This window comes from Columba livia, chromosome 5 (genome assembly GCF_036013475.1).
Source record: "Columba livia isolate bColLiv1 breed racing homer chromosome 5, bColLiv1.pat.W.v2, whole genome shotgun sequence".
In the NCBI taxonomy this organism is placed as follows: Eukaryota; Metazoa; Chordata; class Aves; order Columbiformes; family Columbidae; genus Columba; species Columba livia.
In genome coordinates, this window is record NC_088606.1 from 50,460,013 (window position 1) to 50,475,590 (window position 15,578).

At 41.3% G+C, this 15,578-nt stretch overlaps 1 protein-coding gene across 15 annotated transcripts in view; it reads left to right on the forward strand.

Annotated features, from left to right (window-relative positions):
- The window catches only part of TSPAN4 (tetraspanin 4), a 445,369-nt gene that overhangs the window by 207,805 nt on the left and 221,986 nt on the right, over positions 1–15,578 (forward strand). The gene's annotated exons all lie outside the window — the stretch shown is intronic.

Genomic DNA, 15,578 nt, shown 5'->3' on the forward strand with positions numbered 1-15,578 from the left:
CTGACACTCTCAGCATATCTGCTTGTGCTGATCTGCTCTGTGAGACCCCTCCGTGCCTGGCATGGCTGCAGACACCTGCCTTTTGCTTTGCTGGCACCTCACACCTAACAAAGGCACCTGCAGCTGTGCTGTCCCCAGGTCCTGCTGGATGGCTTTGCGTTAGAAGAACCCGATAGCTTAGCATGGTGCTGTGTACCAGTGATCTTGATTCAGCAAACCAACTGCCAAAGCGGTTTGCGTCTCATTTTCTTCTCTTCCGGTGCGCTGGCACAGCTTACTTCACTGAACATTACTGATATTCAGACTAGAGGATACTGCTTTCTCATACAGCTCGCACATTGTGAGGCTGATCTGTAACAGGTAACCAAAGTGAATTTGGGAAATCTCATGTGGCAAAACAACTTTGTAAAGTGAGAAACATATTGCCCTAAGACGAGGAGTAAAACTGTAGAAGTCAAGGTAGTTCCATGCTGCAAGCTAAGTTAGTGAGGTGTTTGGTAAAGTTATAGGATGATTAGCAAACATCAGGTATTTTTAAATCTATCTTGTTTTATTTTACTTGAGACATCTTAGAGTGTGAGGCACTGGGCTTGGGTGCAGGACCTGGATTCTATTTCAGCGTTTTTTATGGAATTGAGTCACCTAATTTCCTTGCTTTTCAGTTCCCAGTCTGTATAATGAGGACATTATTGCAACAGGGGTGTTATGAGAATAAAATCTACTTATCAAAAATATAAGTGATAATGCAATCTTTACCCCTTCAGAGCTGCCAAATTAACTGCCAATGCATCAACCCCGGGAGGCCCATCCCACTTCTGAAACAGGGTTTTGTGTTCTTCTCACTAATGCTATTTTACAGAGGGTGAATATGGGCTGTGGATAGTTCAAAGGATATGAAGTCCGAGGACAAGAATAGATGCTGTAATCTTGCCTACCCGTGTCCTGTGTGCTGGCCTCACTGTATGTTCCCCATTGGGGAGGTTCAGTAGAGTTAGAAATCCATTGCAGGACATCAGGTTCGTCACCAGCACTGCGCAGGAATAGTTGAATGGGTATTTTAAAAAAGTGACAGGGCAAAACTGTTGGTGTAATGTACCAATAGCGGAGCTGCCTAAAATAACAAGAACATGAGAAAGTCCTTTCTAACTGCAGCACTTTATCTAATGCCATTTTCACCTACTGTGGATAAAGCAATGAGAGGTATCTCAAATATTCAAACAGTGGTCCTAGACATTATGCAGCCTTTGTGTTAGGAATTACAACACTTCAAACTATCTGCCAGAGTTGTCAGCAAAGGTGAATAACTGAAAATTTGCATGTTAGCCCAAGCTTTCCAGATTTAATTATCCTGTGAAACCTCATTAGAGATGAGCTGCACCTGTGATACTAAGAGGGAGCTATTTGAAAAGTTGTTCAGACCCTGATTCATAGCTCAGTTTAAAAATTACTCTTTTAGAATCTCGAAGTTTTTAACATCCCTATGTACTTTGTTAAAAGTAGTGTTCAGTCCTGATTTGATTTTCTGAGGGGGTGGGAAGTAGAGAAGATGCATTTGGTAGCCAAAATGATGTTGACAAATTGGAGATAAAGCCTGAAAAAAAATGAATAAATACAATATATTTCACCTGAGAAATATCTGACTACATAACTACAAATAGGACTGTAAGAGAAGATCTGGGGGTTAGTTTGATTCAAATTTAAGTCAGGAATGCTGTTTTGCTTCAAAAGGCAAATCCATCTTGCAATGCAAAACCAGAAGGTATCACCCATGAGATCTGTGAAATGAGCCATCTCCTAGGCACAGTACAGTCTTGGCTGGGATATAGTTCAGATTCTGGGAGCTGCAGTTGAAAGATGTGGATCAACTGGACAATTTGATACAAGTGCATTGAGAATGATCAAGGTGAAAAAAAACTAAAGGGCAGATAACATTAATTGGAGTTCTTCAATAAAGAAGAGATTGATAAGCATGTTTAACAGCATTTTTCAAATGTGTAAATGGCTGCTGGAGAGAGGAAGGGAATAGCTCTTCTTTTTAGGTGTAGGGTGAGAAGTAATAGGCTTCAATCACAGGACAGAAGATTCAGGTTTGTTAATAGATGAAGTAAATGTCTGTCTGGGGTGACATAGACCTGTTCTGCTGTCATCCATGTGGTCTTTTCAAGTCTCCCCCAATTCTGTGATTCTATAATTCTGCATGATTATATGCTTTGAGTTGGAAATGGATGTCCTTTATCCTCTGCAGCGGACAATGTGTTCAGTGTCTCCCAGAGAACCTGTTCTTGTGGCTAGCCTTATGCTGTTATAGATAATAGTAGCTGGGCAGAGGGAAGGAGTTGGGTGTACATGTAATATTTCGGCAGTTGTAAACAACGTAGAGACATGACTCAGGAGTGACTGGTTATTTTCAGTTTTTCATGGTACAAAAGCTGTAGGACAGCTACTTGAATTGTCACGTGGTAAATGCAAAACAGGGAAGGACTTTTCCACACCATGTTTAGTTAACCTGAGGAGCCTACTGCTTTTAGATGTGTTGGGTGCAGAAAGCAATTAGACAATATTATGCCAGCAGATCTGTCAAAAGCATTTAGACATAAATATACCAGTTCCAGCTCATGAATTTCATGAGGCACATGTTGCTGAAGGCTGGGATTTTGTACCACAGAGGCCTATCACTATGTTTGTGCTCTGTTCTTATACTCTTGGGACCTGCAAGTGGGATCTGTCAGAGTTTGAATGGAGAGCTGTGTCCAAAATTTATTGAAGGAGGGTTTTCTCCTTCTCCAGTCTGTGGTGCATAGCATGTGGAGGCATCCACATGCCTGATAGTCAACACATTTAAAATAGCCTTTTGCCTGTCAGGATCTGAAAAGAGCCCTGATCAGGATGACTTCTGTTCCCATCTGAGAAGTATTCTGTCAGCACTCCCACTTCAATCCGAGAAGCGCAGCGGAACAGCTGGGGTGGAGTGGGAAGAGGCAGCAAAAATTCAGTCCCAGGCATTGGGCATTCTCATGTCTTCACTGGCAATTTCAGGGCATGTCCTTCCTCAATTATTTCCAGACAGAACTGTGCTGTGGAGTATCAAGTCTTTGCTGTTAAGGTTAACTTAGGAAGCCCCATCATGAGAGACATTTCTGAGTACAAAGCTTGGCACAGCTTATAGGAGGAATTGCAAATAGCCAAGAGGTTAAGGTCAGATAAAAACTTCATAAATGCTATGTGTCATTTTTTTCTCTCACAAAATTGCCCTGTCTTTAGCAGGATGATATTATGAATGATCCTAAAATAATTTGTGTAGCTGACATGCTGCCATTCTGTTAGGATTATGTGTTTTGAGGACATGACTATGTGGGATTGATATGCCAGGAGGTGGCATGAAAGCAGCAGACTCTTGGTGCTTTTCTGCCTCTCAGCTTTCTTCTGCCAATACTAAACCCACTGTGTTAACAAGAGTAAGCAATGCATTTTACCTGTGAGGCAAACAATTCAAAGTGTTGACAGAAGAGGATTGACTACAATGGCAGAAGCTGTCTGGTGGAAGAACGGAAGGCCAGGAAAAGCCCTAACAAGAGCACCTCTGGTCATGTTCAGCCTGTTATAGAATAGGGTTTTATGGGTCAGCCTGCTGGAGCACATTGTTAGAGGGAATATTCTTGACAGTTTGCAGATTGATAACAAAATGGAAATCAGGCAGAATAATGGCCACATAAGAAGGCCTTAGACCAACAAAATGCAAGCCATTTTGTACCCAATAATGTGTCCACTGATATAGAAGAGTCTCTTCTAGTTCTAGAGCACAATTCCTTGATCAGTGGCCCAAAAGACTGGAGTTTAGATTTGGAAAGGTGTTGTGGTACTTAGTTCTTTTATTAGGAAGTTAAAAATACCTTTACAAGTCTGGAACAAAGCTATAGGAGGCAAGAGTCTTTTGAGAGTTGGCTGCATTTCAGGGCAGTTTTACTTGGCATAGAGAAATGGTTGGAAATCATAATTTCAAGATGAAAAATAGTATACTTGCAAAATCTTCCTCAAAACTTGGTTAATGTCTTTGTATGTGTTGTCTCAAGATCCTCTGCCCTGTTTTTCTAACATCAAACCTTTCAAGACAAAGCAAAAGCGTACCATAAACTACAGACCCTGAAAAAGAGATTCCTCAAATGGAAATTGAAAAAAAGAAAATATCACTTTAACATTTCTTCAGCAGATTTCACTGCAGATTGTTCCCAAATAATTTTGTAAGTCATCTGAATTAAAATGCAGCGAAAGTTTTAAAAGGGGTTGTACTCTGTAGGCATGACAAAAAATTACTACACCAGTGCAAAGCATTAACACAACTTATCTAGACATTGACCAATAAGGCATAGCTTAGAAACCTCTCATTTAGTGGTTAGTTTCTTTCATTTTTTAGAAATAAATTTTAAATCCTATTTAATGTAAGCGTGAACATTCTTATGAGCCATATAGAAGTCCAGTCCTAGCATACATCCCACAGAGGTCTTGAATAGGAAGGCCCTTGGTTATGATCAGCTGGTGTAACTATAGCCGAAACTGATGTGCCACAAGAGGAATTTTTATCCTTTGCAGAATTTAGAGCAGCCTGCAAGCTAATTTAAATTAATGCTTTCTGAATTAGTACCCGTAATGGGATCTCAGCACAGACTACTTGGCTCAAGACACCTGAACAGCACACCCTCCAGTGTCCAGCCTGACTCTCCTTGCCTGTCCCTGCTATTAGCAGCCCCTCTATCCATTTTGGACCCTCTATACCAGAATGATTCTGTCTGGGACAGAATGTGCCTGATTCTGGAAAATTCCCAACTTGTTTTGAGAGCAGCTTTGCAGTTGCTTTGTGTATTCTAACAGCCAAAGCGGTCAGATGAGGAACTGAATAACTGACCTATTATGGTGCTGTCATGTGCCCACCTTAAAAAAATTCACTCAGAAGGTTAATAAAATAAAATAAAATACAAAATCATTTTTATGCAGCACTTTTAGCTCCCTTAACTCCCTTGATAGTCCTTGTGGAAGTGACATATGCCTCAGAGTCTGCAGTATATACTGAGTGTTGCATATGCCTTATAATGAATATTCTAATGGCTATTCTACTGTAGTTATTTCTGAAGTCCCAGCTGGAATGGGAGATTTTTCTGCAGGATGTTGTACTTGCTGCACACTAATTCCTTCTGAACTTTTCATCTGCTTTGCTGAAATGGAATTTCCCTGCAGAAGAATTTGCCTTCCTGATATTGAACTAATAATTTGAATGTGTATGTGTTTCCATTTGAATGGGTTGGTAGCCACAGAGCACAACTCCGTTGTAATAACACTCAAGTTATTATAGTGAAATACATGTCAGGTTGTTTGTTTTCTTTTTTTTTCCTGGAGCTGTATTTAATGATGTTTTAAATACAGCAAATTTCCTCTCGAAACGAAGAACAGCTTCTCTCAGTGAAACATAAGGAAATTCTTCCTCATATTCTCTGTTTCATTACCAGGATTTCTGCAAAGTTTATTTGAAGTTGTTTATCCCCCAAAGCTGTTCTATTGATGCCTATGCCAAAGGAAAAATCATTGGTCAGATGAGAGGAAAAATATGTATTTTTACAGTGACATATCAGTAGCAATATCATCTGCTTTATGAAGAAATGCCTTTTAGTTCATCTTGTACAGCTGTATCCTTAGCAGCAGGTGCCACTGCCAGACAATTCATCAAAGTTAATGTGATTGCTGAGAAATGCTAAAGCCTTTCTTCTTTATTGCTGTGGGAGGTGGTGTGAAGAACTGTGTACTCTGTGGGAGGGGAAAGAGGCTATGCTGACAAACAAGCTGGAAAGGTGGACTTTTCAACTCTACTTTGTTGAGGATTAAGTGTAAAATACAAAGAGTGTTCTCTCTGAGGCTTGTGATGGGGAGTTAATGTGGGACACCTTGTGTCAGCAGAAGATGGGAGCACAAGTTCAGGGCAAAGGCAACCATCTGGTAGGTGGGGTGGAATACACTTGCAGGAAGGACAGGGATGAGAAGCGAATAGGGATTTTTTGCAGTTGAAATGCTGCCAACTTAATCACGCCATCAGCAGAGGCTGGACATTTGCATTCCTCCTTTGGCAGGTGTCTTTAAAAGCAGCACACGGGCCTCTGTACCAGCCTACCTCACCAAGTTTTTGGCTTTACTGCCTGTAGCTGTTGATGCTACTTGCTGGTGAGCAGCAAGATTTACTGAGATTCTGTGTCTGAACCTGTGGAAATAAGGAGTTTGCATATGTGTAGCTGGATAGGAAGTTTGGGAGGAGGGAGCCTGGAGCTGTAGCAGACAAACCCCAGGAGCACATGTGCTAGTGCTAAAATGATAAATGGCTAAGAAACGTTATTCTGTGGCACAAGTGGGTGGAAACATAAGCAGAGGAAAAGAACATTATGCAAAGTAGACAATGAACAAATTAACAACAATGAATTCCTAGAAATAGATATTACCACCAGCAAGAATGGAAATGAGGATGGAGCATGCAAGCATGAATGGAGCCATGTACATACAAAGAGAGTCCCTTTGGTTAGAAGTATACAGTGCTCAAAAACAAGGTATTATAGAATATAATGCTAAGATGGACACAAGTTTAGAAGCTGGGAGGCTGTGTCCCTCTCAACATGCAGCCACACACATAAGAAGCATCTGTGTTATGGAAAAGAGAGCTGAGGTGCCTTTTCCTTACATCAACACTTTTATGCACAGAAAAGAGTAGCAGTGGAACATCTGAGAAGTTGAGCTTGAGCTAAGCATGCTTGGCGACAGAATAGCGATCCTGGGTAGTTTGGAGAACAATTGAAGCCACATAGTAGGACAAAAGTGACCATGAAACAGTGAGGTCTCAAAGGGTTTCATGGCACAAAAAGCTCAGGCATGTATACAGTAATGCAATTAAGAGCTCAGGACCTGCAGTATGACTAGATTGTACTTCACAGAAAATATGTAAACAGTATCACCTTGTGATTCTGCCATACTCCTTGTGCAAGGCCATAGCTGAATTAGGAATCAACTTAGTCTAAGGGCACCAGATTTAAAACCTATAACCCAGTTTAATCGCTGTTTATAACCAAACTTTTTCTAAATTCTACAGTGATGCCAGTGCAATGTTATTTTCCTTGTCATTTGTATAACCTTTCTTGGTCCTATTTGAAATTGGGAAGTCTGGGTAATATGTATGAGAAAGATTTGGTTTATTGATGTTTTCATGCCCTGAAGTGAAAGGGCTATAAGCACAATAACTTGGATTTATGAGACAAGGATTTGAATTCTAGTTTTTTCAATATTTTAGAAAAGTTGTATTTTCATTATTGTGATGTTCTGACTGTGTTTGAAGCACAGGATCCCTCATAGAATAAACTTTGGCTTCCTCATTTCTTTGTACTTTTAAGTAGTTTGAAGTGGTTTTATGCTTACCTAAGTGATAATAGTCTTTGTTGTTTTTTCAGGAGAAAGTTTTGTTTCCTGATGTGGCCTGTAGCTGGGATCTTGGACCCAGGAGTCCAATCTCAAAATGTTGTTTTCCATTAGAGAGCGCCTTCTTTTGACAGAGGAACAAGAAGGGACTAATCATTTGCTGAAAGTGGAACATTCTTTATGAAGGCTGTTTAGAGCTTCGAACATGTTGGTCTTGTGTTTAATAGCATTGTGCTTGTATATACCATTCTTCCCCCAAGTTCTACTAATGACTAGATTGAACTCAAAAAAGGATCTACATCTTAATATCTTCTCAGGGCATATCAAATGGTAGGGATGTCTCATTAAGGCAAGTAACAGTGTCCTTAATGGTAAGCTCATCTCATTCACAAGGTGGGACAGAATCTTAGCTTTACAGAAGTTCATCTTTTCAAGTGTTGTATGTGTTACAAATTCTTCTTAAGATTCTCATTGAGTTTCAATCTAATCATACATCAGATGGCATGTGAATACAGAGTTTGGGGAGCTTTCTTTTCCTTCTAAATGGAATTTATGGATAAATAAAGTAGCATAAACAATTTGAAATGCAGGAAGGAAAGAAGAATTCACAGATGTAAATTCATTTCCCTGGTATAATTTCAATAAAAACTCAACCAACAGAAAGTCCCATTATCTAGTTCACATGAGCAGATGTTTGGCAGGATTCAGTGTGGTGGGTTTGCAGTCTTTGCTTATCACAGAACCAGGACTGCATGCATCAATGCCACATGCTTCTCCTTTCCCTTCATCCCAGGGAAACTAATCTTGTCAAGAAAAGAAAGCAGGAAGAGGAAATACATCATTCCAACACAAGCTGGATACAATTTGGATACAATTTCTGTGCTCCACATTTGTCAGCAGAGGCTGGGAGATGCCTTTCATTTTTTTTGGACAGCCTATTTCAGATAAAAATTTCTTTTCTTACTTTTAGTGTAGATTTTTGAAAAAATATTTTAAACTGTGTGAATTACAAAGCTATTTTTTCCAACAGGCTCAGACACTAAATGCTTGGCCTGCAGCATCTCTCCTTTGTGTGGCATATAGAAGTGGTTCATTAACTGTCCAACTGTAATTTCTATTTTATCATAAATGAAGAACAGGAGTGACATGTTGGCACCAGAATCTGCCTATAAAATAGAAAAAATACTTTAAGATGCCTAAAAGTGCCATTAGATTTGGAAGAATTTCCCTTTTCCCCTAAATGGAGAAAGCCTTTTTTCAACCATGGCTCTAATAAGGCGAGTGTTAGTATAAATAGCTTGTCAATTGTTATACAGTAGTCTATCCTGTTAACCTCCTTGGATTAAATGTTTAGTCCATAATACCTGAGCTGTAAAACATAGGAATTCACATGAAGTATTGCAGTAGCTTTTAATGGATAAGTTTCCCACTTAGGACAACCTACAGAGGGTCTGTGGCCTGAGCAACTCTGAGAATGATGAGGTGCTATGAATACAGGGTGGACAAGCAGAAGAGATTTAATTTATGAAGGAAACTTCAATAGGCTCACCTTCTGCTACAGTTAGGGGCTGAGTATCACACAAATTGTGGGTGTGTAGGGAAATCAGCAAGACAAAATTAAGTGGGAGATCTTACGGAAGGTGGAAGTAGTATTTATTAAAAAAAAATTAAATACATTGATTTTACCTGCTGACACTCGTTTTGCCATAGATTTCATTAATCTGTATACTTATACCCACATGCTCACCAGGAGTTGTACACCCAAGTGGTCTGGCAAGGATCACTTGTGTGTGACATGGAGGAAAAAGGATGCCAGATGTCAAGTCTCTGGGGTTCTTCCTGATGTGACAAACATGTTTTTGGACAGATATTTTGTGCCTTTTAGGATTCAACAGTGGTTGCTTTCCTGCAGAGCCTTGCTTATTTCATCTTCTGTAAATCTTAGACCATATTGCCACCCATGCCTGTTTTCCTCCTGGGATAAGGACGATAGGAGTGTGGATGTGACTGCCACAACTTTGGTGTGGTTTTCATTAGCAATACAGGCACTTCATCCTTATATTTCTTCTGGTGCTAGCACCCATACATTTCTGTTCAGACTGCATTAGGGCAGTCTTCATATTTCTGTAACAAATCTTTCCAGGCAGAATTTTTAAGTGCATCCGTTGTTGTCCAAACTCCTTTTGCACTGAAGTTAGCAGTAAAATTCCTGTGGACATCAAAGAGAGAGAGTTATGTCAGTGCTTAGTACTTTAGAAAATTAACTCCTTGGAAACGCAGTTGTATACCACCTCTTCCTAAATGGGGGAGGCATTCCCAACGTTAAGTTTAGACTAGAGAAACAGTTAGGCTTTTGGCTGAAACTGAAAAGACTTTTTTTGTGTGACAATATTTCCATGTGGCACCTGTTTTCAGATTTTTGTCATGGGAGAACAACTTTGTTTATTCATTCGTATCAGAAAGATTTAGATCTCCAGAACAGTGAACTTTGCTCTGGTGTTACTGTGCTGTCCAGGCTCAGCACCAGCTTGCTTTATTCATCCAAGTTGTTCTGCATGGTTGCTATGTCTTGGTCATCTTTAGCTTTTGTACCTCTTGGCTAACTGCAGAAGATCTGAGGATCTGAAGATCCAGAATATGACTGGCAGACGGAATACCTAGATGCAGGACAGCAGTGCCGAGAAGAGCTATTTGCCTAGCTCGAAAAGAAGATGGCGGTTCCAAGAATCAGTTCAGTGAGACTTACTCATGCATACAGAAAAGAGGTACTGACCTTGGGCTTCTGGGTAATTCTCTGTACCATCCCCCTTCTTCCTCCCCAGTTTAGTGTCTCTTGAGGTGCATTGGAGTTATTAACAGTAAGTTTATCTTCACAGTATAGTTAGTAGTCTTCTGTGGAGAGTCCCTGGTGATTGTGTTGCATTAGTACTTCAGCTTTTGCACAGCATATGTGAGTTTCATGCGTCGGTGGCTTTTGTCACAAGAGTGCTTGGTTATTGAAGCTGTCGAATGAGCCTACCTGCAGTGATTTGAATGCTTGATTAAAACTTGATTTGATTCCTCTATCTGAGCTGAATATTCAGCAAAGAGTCCAAAAGACCCCAGTGGACTGAGATGGAAGGGAGAATTGGGGAATGAGGGTAGAAGCAAAAAGCAGCTGTTAAAAAGTTCTGCAACCACTTAAAACAACAATTTAAATTCAGTATAATTTCCAAGCTAAAAACAATCTTTTGCAAAATTCTCAACTTATGCTACATGTTTTGAGTGGCTGTGAAGAATACTGCCTTTTAAAGAATTGGCAGTGGGGTTTGGCAGAGGGGAGAATATAGAAAGCAGGTTGTTCTTGCATGCAACTCCAATGTTCATGAGGTCTCTAACACAACTACCATGCGGATGATTAAATAAGTATTTGAGTGACTAACTTCGAAGTGGGGTGCTGCCCTACACTACCTGATTTGGAGGAACATGTGCATGATTCACTTTTCTCCACAAGCTGAAGAAGCAGCCAGAAGCTGTGGAAAAAAGGAGTGGGAAAGGAACTAAAAATATTATGAGCATTAGAAGGAAACTTCCCACTCTTTAGCACAACATCCTTGAATATATAACCCAGTCTGGAAAGAAATTTAGTTGGTAGTCTAGTGTGGACTGTCTGGGATGCAGCAAGTTTCCTAAGTCCTGGGAAACAGTTTGGGCCTTTGTGGTGAGATGGCTGTGAGGACTCTGACAGGCTCTAGTGAGTCGTTCCGACATCGGCATGGAAAATCTCAGAGCCCACAGAACAGATATCAACTGAGGTCCTGTGTGAAATTTCACCCATCGTTTATTATCTTCTTTGCAGCTGTCTGGCTTCTTCACTGTGCTGCACGGTCTCCTTATATTTTCCTGGGACTTACAGTGCAGCACCAAAGGAAAACAACACTAGGATATCACACAGCTGTACTTGAACTAATCACTTTTGTGGGGTGATGGACAGCAGTGAAATCTTATGACACAGTTAGCAGTGAGCTGGGAGCATAATGGCCAAGCCATTGCGCAGTCAGTTCTTTAGGGGTCCTGGGAGCAGTTCTGGTAATTGGTTGTGCTTCATCAGGTCTCTTACAGAGTCTCACCTAACATGGTCTGCCCTCTTTGCATGAACTGGAAAATCTCAGTCAGCAGGACCGAGGAGCTCTGGTTTCCTTGGGAACTTAGTGCTAAGTCTAATTTACAACATGGGATGGATGCTTGAAGCAGCAGGGTAGGGAGAGCACGTTATCATACCACCCGATGCCTGCTATCTTGAAGATGGCAGCACTTGGGAGGGCATCACTGAGTGTTGGTGGCAGGGACAAGCCAAAAGGCTATTTTCTTAACTCCTGCTGTTTCCCTCCTGCATCCTCCTCCGTGGCTGTCATGTGGTGAAGTTAGCAGATGGGCTGCCCCCGAGGTGACACATGTTTACCTGCAGGGAAGAGAAGCTCTTGTACCAAGTCCCCGGTGAAAGTGCTGCTGCTGGCAGGCAGGCAGCTCTGTCACTTGGCAGCAGGCCTCAGAGAGAAGATTACTTTGTCCTTGTTCTTAGTCCTGTTTGCCAGGTTCCCTTCTGATTGCCAGGCTGGTAATGCATGGGGGAGATAACCCTGGTTCAGTGAGCAGCAATTCAGTCTGTCATTGAATGGAAAATACTTGGGCAGAATTAACAGAGCCATGTGCTAAGCTAATTTGATATCAGCCTTGTGGGTGTGGTTCTTTGATAGAAGTATTTTTTTGTTTGTCTTTCTGACACCTTCCATTAGAATCTCCCTCTGTCCCTTACAGGCCTGTTTACAACTTTCACAGTTCTTCTCCATGCTTTTTACCTCCAAACTAAGCTGCTATCTCTCATCTCTCTCCGACAGGCTTCCCAGCAGCAGTGGTTTTGTTCCCCTTTCCCTAGCACTCCTGTCACCAGCCCTGCAAATCAGGAGACTTGTTTGTGCTGTGCTGTCATTCTCCATTGCTTGCTGAGTTTCCTGAACACTTCAGGTAGTCCTGCCAGTCCTGTCCCATTGCTCCCCTCCCAACCCCTGACCTCCCCCAAAATAAATATATACAACACTGCCTCAGAGTGATGTTCCTTTGTGAAATTTGGCTGTTTTTTCTGTTGAAAAACAGGGTACATATTTCCTATTTTGACTCTTGCCCTCTCGTTTCCCCCCCACTTCCTAGCTGTTGCTAATGGCTTTGACTGTGCCTGACTGTGACCTTGAATCCTAGAGGACGTAATTGGTTGAGATCCAGGTCATGAATAACACTTGTGTTCACAGGATCTTTTCTAAATAACCTTCAGTGCAGATTCCTGCCATATTGCTTAGTATGCAAGAAGGTGTGTTACTATGCCCTGCACAGTTATTAAGACTTAGTTGTATCTGGGTACCAAGATGTCTGTGGACTTAACTCAGTAATATGGCTACAAAAGACCTCTTAACCAACCACACCATGCAGGAATTCTCACACATATTTGCAAGCATTGCATACCACTAAATTTTTTTATTTTCCTATGACAGAGCAGACCTCACATCTCTGTTACTTCTTGAGTTACTTTGTTAGACATCTATCTTCTGTAGCAAATATAACAGGTAATGCACACACATGTGGGTTTATCCAGCTAAGGCATTTGCACTCTCTGGCCAGAGTATCTGGCTGTGAAATTACTGGATTCATTATTTGGTGCAAGGGCAATGAGAAGAATTTGCCATCATACTAATATGTTTGGGATTTACAAAGCAGTAAATGCAGAAGAAAACACACTTTTTTGTTTATTTGCCATCTTAAATGAGCTTCTGAAAGCAATTCTTTCTCCAGTGTTTCAGTTAAAGAGACAAGTTATCTGGGTTGACGTTACGAAAAAGTCACTCTTCCATCACCCTCTGCTGTAGGTATACAGCAGAAAATGAAGGGATAAAACTGGACATGGAGGAATGTGAAGCATTTATGATGGCTCTGTGGGCCATGATAGACAGCAGCAGGATTCAACAAGGAGAGAGGTTTATAGTATCACAGCTGCTGGCTGCATCTTTCCAACACCCAAACCTGGGTAGAAATCTCTCTGTGCACTCTAAAGTCTTGCTGTTGCTGAACATCAGGAAGGCATCCTGTTCACAAACACTTTATTTATATACACATACGGAGTATTTAGAGGGGATGAAATTGCTAATTGAGTGTGGCTGTGTCAAAGCAGATCTTGCTTCTGTATTTCATCATGCTTTGGCAGCCTAATAGTGAGGTTTAGTTTGCTGCTGTTGTGTTTTTTTCTGTAGCCATTTCTGTAGCCATTTCTATGTGTCTGTTGCAGTAGAATCTTTAATGCACAAGGGCCAGGATTTTCACTCAGGAAGGTCGCACAGGAGACAGTAACGCAAGCACAGAGCAAGGGTCCTAGGCAGTTGCAATTTGCCTTGTTATAATCTGCTCTGGCCAATAATTTTCCATTTTGGCACAAAAAAACAAATACAGAAAACTAGGCAGATTCCTTTTATATGGTATTGGCTCTATTTGGCATGTTTTAATATGCAGTGATGACGTTGGCGGCTCAGAGCTGTGGTGGCTGGGCCCTGCTATGTGCCATTCTGTGCCACTGCAGCAAACACTGAGGTAGTTTTAATGCTGTCCATTTGGTTAGTGTCTGCCTAAAAAATCCCAGACCACTGGGGTTCTTAGCATAAAGAAATCAAGTGTTTTCACCTTTGTGAAAAAGAGTTTGATTTCTCCTTTAGTAACGTCTTCTCTCCCATGCAGCTACTGCTTACTTGCTGTCACTGTTCAGCTCATCCAGGGTGACATTGTCCTATTGTTTTGACAGTGACCTTCATCTATTTGTGCAGTTCAAAGTAAAGGCTGTGTGGCCAGAGATGGAAATGCATGTGCTTAGGCAGCTTGTAATGAAATACAGAGACTTTCACTTCAGCTGCTTTGAAGCCACTGCAAATCAGTTGTTGGATTTGATGTGTCTTTGGGGATGTGAAATGAATTTCGTGGCTTCTAGCTGATTGTAGTGAATCAGGTGTACACCTCATGAAATGCTCCAATATAATCAGGCTTCATGGGTGGCAGGCTTAGTAGGTATGCCAGTGGCTACACCAAACTGGATGTAGCTTACTCTACCAGCAGGGATTTTGATAAACCACGTCAGAGGCAATTTAACAGCCAGATCATTGCGTAGGAACTTCCTACCATGGTTGCCTGTACTATATGGATTGTAGACAGAGAGGAAAGTAGGACTTTGAGTAAGTGGCACTGCAGAGCTGAGTTAGCTGGTCAGATCAATAATTTCCTGTCATCTGGTGCCTCTTCGTGCTGCTGCGGTGGGAGAACTGCGTTGGTTCGAAGTTAGCATTGTGAAAAATCAAAGTTTAGGATATCAATCTGTTGCCTTTCAATAGCAATAGATTCAAAGTAGCAGCACAGACAGCAGATAGCAAGTCACGTAAGAGAAAGGAAACTATTTCCGATGAATCTGAAAATACCTGATTTGCTGTTGCTAAGGAATGAGAACATGTCATCTGGCTGAAGTGCCATCCTGGAAAATCTTGTTCCCCCTGGGTGCACTGGCCGGAGAGGAACTAGCTGCAAATCCTGCCTTCATGCCACAGACTGTCAGAAATGTCCACAGTGAGGATGACACTGGGGCCAGGCACATTGCTTATGTTACATGGATTTTTAGATCAATAGTGGCTCTAAAATGTAACCAGTTGCATTATACATTATACTTTTGTGGGGATCCTAGGACTGTGTTTGGCTTCTTAAATGAAGTAGCTGCGCACCAAGTATTAACACCAGAAAACTTGTCACAGGCAGCAGATGCACAGTGTTTCACCCTTGCCTGGCAAGTTTGCTTCCTTACTTAATGCCAGAAGTCAGAAACAGCACCACATTCCTTTCCTTCTGTGTTTTTGGGCTTGCCTTCTCTGGACTCTGTAAACTAATTTGTAGCTCAGCATCTATTTCCAGAAGTCATATATTGCCCTTGATTTACATCATTTAATCAGTGGGAATGCAGTGGATGTATATGCTATGAACAAGATGATCTTTATCGCAATGACTTTTTGTACTGCAAGCCTCAGCTTTCAAGGCAATTAAAAGATAAGCTTACGGGTATGTAAACCTGCCTTCTTCTTGTT